The sequence below is a fragment of the Dipodomys merriami genome, unplaced genomic scaffold, assembly GCF_024711535.1.
Source record: "Dipodomys merriami isolate MVZ:Mamm:240054 unplaced genomic scaffold, mDipMer1.0.p SCAF_541, whole genome shotgun sequence".
Taxonomy (NCBI): Eukaryota; Metazoa; Chordata; class Mammalia; order Rodentia; family Heteromyidae; genus Dipodomys; species Dipodomys merriami.
The window spans coordinates 204,072-210,896 of NW_027206115.1; the positions used below are offsets into that span (position 1 = coordinate 204,072).

Genomic DNA, 6,825 nt, shown 5'->3' on the forward strand with positions numbered 1-6,825 from the left:
CTGTCTATCTTCTAAGGGGACAGAAAGTTCCACTATTGTTTTTGTTACTTGCTATTGGTATTTATAGTAGCCTCTGAATGGTATTCTCCTCCTAGTCCATTATCTTCTCCCTTTCCTAGTTGTCCAAAAGACACTAGACACCCCCTTTCTCCCTACTTACCTTATTAGGGGCTTATGCTTCAAATATTACTTTTCTGGCCTATGGCTAATGTGTGTTCTCCTATGCCATTCATGTTAACTGACCTTGGTACCTTGTCATATTTTTGCCTGATCTATTCAAAAGTCTCCTTTAACTGGATAACAATCCCCACCCAGGACACCACCTGGGAGCAAGTCATGACTATCCTGCTACTACAGGCAACTGGAGACATCATTTACATTGCCCTGCTGGACCCTAATGTCCCCAGCGCCAGTGACTCCTTCACCTCCCCAACAGGAAGTAGCCAAAAGAGTCCATGACACCTGTTGACTCTGGTACCTTTAAATATCTCTGCTACCTCCTCTGGCTACTGTAATCCTAAAGTGGAAAAAGTCTTACCTCCCCCCTCCAGGATGTCAGGAGCCAGGTACCATGCCATGTCTCTTCTGGTAATCAAACCTTCCTGGCTTATTTCTCTCTTGGCTGATAATAACAATTTTTTGCCTGAACAGCAACTTTGCTTTTTATTAAATGTGTCTTGATATTTTAACTTTAAAAAATATGCATATAGGGCTCGGAAAGTGGCTCAGTGGTAAAAAATATGCATATATATTTTTGTAGATCATGGGGCATGAACTCTGGGCCTGGGTGCTATCCTTCAGCTGTTCAGCTCAAGGCTAGTGCTCTACCATTTGATCCACAGCACTGCTTCTGGCTTTTTCTGTTCATGTAATGCTGAGGAATCAAACCCATGGCCTCATGTATGTGAGACAAGCACTCTACCAATGAACCATATTCCAAGCCGTAGAAAATGTTTTAAAAAATGGTTTCATCACAAAACTTAAATAAAAACTTAGTAATTTAATGGAATTTTCTTGCACATTTAAACAACATTAAAAAAATTGCAGAATTTTTTAAAAGATGAGGAATATAGATGAAGTAACATTGAGCAGTCTCCTGTGTAAAAGTAGCATTCAGAAACTCTGTATGAAGGTATCTCTATACCAATAGCTCTTTTTTCCCATTTCTCAAGACTTTAGACAGAAACTTGAGCATGTCCCAACTGTTCAAAATTGTGAATCTCTCGGCTCTGAGTGACACTTGGAGTAGAAGGCAAGATTTTGTTCATCATATCATCATGGTGCGAGGCCATCCTAGAATGTGCACATTGAACACCTGGCACCATACACACTGCCATAGGCCGTATTGTTTCAACAAATAAATCCCACAATCACAAGTTATTATAATGCTGCATATGAAATCATTTTAAAATGACAAAAATGAGAAGCAAGCAAAATGTACTTTAACTGATTGTGAAATTTTCAGGGAGATTTAAGGATATTGGTGACATGGAAAAATAATAAAATTGGATGCGCAGAAGCCCCATGGCTGCAGAGTTGCTAGAGCCTGTGAGCTGTGAGATCCAGGTACAAAATCTCAGCCTCACCCCTGCTTATGCCACCAAGACGTCCTAGAGACCAATGACTCCCTGTCTTTCCTCCACCAGCTATTCAGGACACAGAACATCCAGTCATGGATAGAAATGAGATGGTGCTGAGGGCCGAAGTGGCCAAGCAAGCTGAGCAATATGGTGACATGGCAGCCTGCATCAAGTCTGGAAGTGAGCAAGAAGTTGAATTACCTAATGAGGAAAGGAATCAACTCTCAGCTGCTTATTGGAACCCATAGGTCATCTTGGAGGGTAGTTTCAAGTATTGAGCAAAAGACAGAAGGTGCTGAGAAAAAGAAGCAAATCGTGTGAGAACACAGGAAGAATTGAGAACAAGCTAAGAGATATCTGCAATGATATACTGTCTCTTTTGGAAAAGTTCTTGATCCCTAATGCTCCACAAGCAGAGAGCAAAGTCTTTTATTTGAAAATGAAGAAAGACTGCTACCACATCATGTCTGAGGTTGCTGCTGGTGATGACAAGAAAGGAATTGTGAATCAGTCACTCCAAGCATACCAAGAAGTTTTTGAGATCAGCAAAAAGTAAATGCAACCAATGCATCCTATCAGATTGTGTCTGGCCCTTAACTTCTCAGTGTTCTATTATGAAGTTCTGAACTCCCCAGAGGAAGTTTCCTTTCTTGAAAAGACAGCTTTTGATGAAGTCATTGCTGAACTTTATACTTTATGTGGGTTATGTTACTTCTATTTTAATTTCTGTATTTCCCATGTGTTTTCTGTTTGCTTGTTTCAGATTAGGAGAGTAGAGCCTGTTAACATTTAGTGAGTTATCCGTTTTTATCATGAGTTGGCCAGTATGACGATGTGGAATTTTTAAACAAGTTATAAATGTTTGGCATGTGCTTTGGTTCATGGTGACTTCACAATTGCCAGTGTTGAAACTAATTCCATGTCTAAGTGAGGAAATCTTCCTACATATTGGTTTGTACTGGTGGAGAATAAGAGGGAAAATGGTTCCAGTCAAGGTGTAGTTATTGTGGGTATTATAAAGTTTTGGAGCACTGGTGGGGCTGTCACTCAAACAGATATTCCATGGCTTTTCCAAGTTACAATCATGTATTTCTGTGGAAGAGTCTATTTCAGTGAGCACACCTTTGACTACAGCACCAGAAGTTTTCTTTCAGACAAAGTTGTGACCCAATTAACTCTGGATAAGGGCAGAAACGGTTCACATTCCATTATTTGTGAAGTTACTGGTATTTGCTCAAACTATTTTTGCTACACATTTTATTTGTATTTCAATGTTTTAGACAACCTAAAACTGATTTAAAAGTAAAGGTGTAGAAAAAATGAACTGCTTGGTATTGACAAATCATGTATATTCAGCAAAGCCATAAACAAAAATCCGTATGTTTAGGAAATGGAAAGACTTGGAAAAAATTATATTAAATTATTATATTAAAATTTATATTAAGCCCAAAGAAACTTAGGTCCGATAATTTCCCTTATTTGCAATAACTAGTATATGTCTGAGTCAAGCAGAAAAGGTCAGATAAATTGATGTTAGGGAAATGAACCCTAAGATATGTATTCAAATGTTTTTTTTTTCCTTCATGTGATTGTTTCTAACACATTTACAATATTATTTCTTTGTTGCTTTGTATGTCCCTCCCCCATGTTATATCCTCTGCTATTTGAGATTGGTATAATTTGTGGAGGGGAAGGGAAAAAACAAATAGTTTAAATAGGGATATTGGTGGATCCATTGCAACAATGAGATGTTATGTGGAAGAAGTTAGGTGGAAAAATGAACTTTACAACTTTGGTAGGGGGAGAGCAGGATTGGGTTGAGGGGCGGGGGGAGGATGGGAAGGGATGGGAAGGGGAAACAAAAGAGGAGGCTACAATGCTTGATAAGAAATGTACTCCTTATCTTGCCCATGTAATTGAACCCCTCTGTACGCTATTTTCACAATAAAAAAAATCCTATGTATTTAACTTGATTTTAGATTCTTTTTCCTTCTGTGATTTTTTTCTTTTTTGCTATGTGCCTCAAACACATGTGTTGTTAAAAAAAAAAACCAAGATTAAAGGGAAATAATATGATGGCCTTCTTTGTTTAATGTCTTTTGAAATTTTCATGAACAATCCAAGCATAATTTTTAAGAACACATGTATTAATTCATTTAAGTGGAATAAAACATTTTTGAATGGACTTTTCAACTACTTTCTCTATTATTTTTCATGTAAATCATTCTTTTGAGTTTGAATCTCCTCTAAGGAAATTGTACATTATTAGAACATTGTTCATTCGTCCCTTTTGGCAGGGAATAGGCTTTTACCGAGTTAAAGTACAAAGTTTATCATAACAAAAAAATTACTTATGTAACTACCAAACACCTCCCATATTCCCCATTCTCCTCGCACCTCAAAAACAAAAGTGTTTTTTTTTTTTCTCCTTTGAGGAGTGGAAAATTGGCCATATGACATTGAATAGCATTAACTGTAAATTCTATGCTTCCTAATCAGTTTTGGTTTTTCAGAACTTCTTGGTACAGTTTGCCTTCGATTTTTATCATTCTGTTTGTCAGGTGCATAAGATTTCCTTCTTTTTTTAGCCTTCTGCCTTGTCACTTTTCTTGGTGGCTGTGTACTTTGGAAATGGAAACATGATCTTTCTGGCTCTACATACTCTCTAAGATCCTTTGGTCCTTTGCTTGCATACTATAAACTATTTCCAACATCCTCTACTGCAGCACATCTTACCTTACTTGATGAGATTGTGTATATCTTATAAACTCTATCCCAAATGGTCTGTCTGTCATTTTTGTCATTAAATGTTTCTTCTCCCAATAATGATGAGGCTGTTAAACCTAAATATCATCCTACAGAATATTTCCTTGGTACTTAACAAAAAACAGCGAACAAAAATGCCATTTGAAAAGGTACAGTTGTTTTTACTTATAAAATGTAAGATCCTCTAGAGCAGGGGCAATATTTTCTGTATGTTCTATTGTGCCTAGTACAATATAAATGCTCAATAAATACTGATGGTTTGAGGCAAGAAAAAAAATCTTCCTTCTTTATTTGAAATACCAGCTAAACCAATTACTATTCTTGAGTTTGATATTGCTTTAAAATAAAAGTTTGCAGTTATGTTGAAGATAGTCAGACATAGAAACATACATTTATATTTATTTATATAAACACACACATATATTGCTTTGGTGTAAGCAGTAAGATTACATTTACCTAACTTAAAATATAAAATCAATGCTATATATAAATCAGTACAAACTCACCCAGTCAATTGAATCCACCCAGATTCCTTCATAAAACCCGTAAACTTATCAGATCTTTTGCACAAGTGTTAGCCCTTCTAACTAAGCTCATCTCAGAAGAAGCCATGATGGAAAAGAACCCAAGAGCGATATCAGGCACATAAAAGAGGTTAGATCTATTTTCAAAGAAGGGATATCAGTAAAATTATTAAATTATTTGGGATTGAAAACCAAAGAAATGAAGATCTCTACAAAGAAGGGGACTAAAAAGAAAGGAATTTAGTTCAGTCATAAACTGAAAACACAGTTCACCTTGATAGGAATAGCTTCTCTGACATATCAGCACTGTCAGTAGTTATTCCTAGTTCCACATTTGGTATATGGGCTTCTCTCTGAAAAACATGGGGAGGTTATTTATGTAACAAAATAATCTCTTTTACTTCACTATCTATGCAGTGAGTGTTAATAGTTTTCCAAAGGACCTTTTGTGGTCACTAGGCCCCAGATGTAATATAAATAACAAGACTGATGTTCTTATAGGTAATCAAACTGAGTTCCATCCATTTGTAGGGTCTCAAGTAAGTTAGGAAGGAGAGAAATTAGAGAGGCCATTGCATTAAGAAAGTAACAACTAACACATTGAAAATATGCTTGTAGGGTCTTTTTTCAATTTTTAGCCTTTCCCTATAAAATTGTGTTAAGTCATAGGACGATGAGAATTTTTCAATTACAAAAATCATTTAGAGGCATGGACCTATTTTTGGTAAAGAAATAATGCATTTGTAGGACTGGAATTGAAAAAAAAATGAAAGGAATTGGGGTAATAATGGAGCTTCCTGTTTTTAATTCCTCTTGCAGGACTTGAGAGCTTGAATGATCCTCCCTGCTCAGGCTTAGAAGTTGCTGGACTACAGTTGTATCACTGGGCCTAGAAAGATTAGGCCTACACATTTATTTTGAGAAGAGCTGCTAGGGAGCTTAGGAAGTTAGGAATTCTCTGGTGATGCTGCATTATCAGTAAAGGAACTGTGTTGTCCCAAATGATGCCTGAGAATTCCTGACTGTGGCAAATGCCAGAGGTCAGGACACAAGCCTGGTTTCTAGAAGTAGCCCTGACTCTTCCCACACTCAGGACCTGGGATAACAAAGATTTATTCCAAAGTCTAATGGGTAACACCTGGGAAGACAATATGACTTAGCTTAGAGTGATTGAGAGGAACTTTTAGGATCATAGAAGAGGGAGGAATTCACACTGGAATAGGGCATGCAAACAGAAAGACAAAAACACACTGGTTTGGCCCAAGCCATCAAGCTTCACAGAGACTCATCCTTCACTTTACACTTGCACCTCACCCACATTCCCCCGATCTCCCCAATCCATCATCAGTTTGAACAGTAATGGTGGTGAGGTGCCTGCTCTAAAACCACTCCTCCCACCCACAGGATTTTTTTCACTATTTAGCTGAACAAATTTTTAAAGAAAAGTTAATGGGAACACCATGAGTTGAAGCCACAATAGCAACAATGAACATCAAAGAAAAGTAAAGAACCTTAAAGGAAAGGAAAACTTGGGAAACAGCCAAAAACTACTTAAGATTTCAAAAATGGAATTTGGGCATTTCTGGGAAATTGTTAGATTTTTTTAAAAATTTAATTGGTGCAAGGATTTTGCTGTATATATAGCAATTTCTGTTACTTTATTGCAGTGTATACATTAATCATGAAAAATGATCCAAGAATCCGTTTAGTGCCTGCCAATACCTTTTTATATTGAACAGGGAGCTATTCCAAAATGTAAAGAAATCAGATATAATTTACATTCAACAGAACTTATCTTTTAAACAGAAACAGAAAGAAAAGTTTCATAACTTCTGCTACATTAGTAGATCTAAGAATTAAAAAGCCAACTTATTTCATGCTTCCAATACTTGTCCATTTCTCAGATAGTCTAACAATGTTTCAGGAGACACACAGTGATTTTCATTTAAAAAAAA

At 36.6% G+C, this 6,825-nt stretch overlaps 1 pseudogene; it reads left to right on the forward strand.

Moving 5' to 3' along the window:
- The first annotated feature begins 1,672 nt into the window (after positions 1-1,672).
- On the forward strand, positions 1,673-6,334 carry LOC138811626 (14-3-3 protein zeta/delta pseudogene; annotated as a pseudogene).
- Positions 6,335-6,825: the final 491 nt, after the last annotated feature.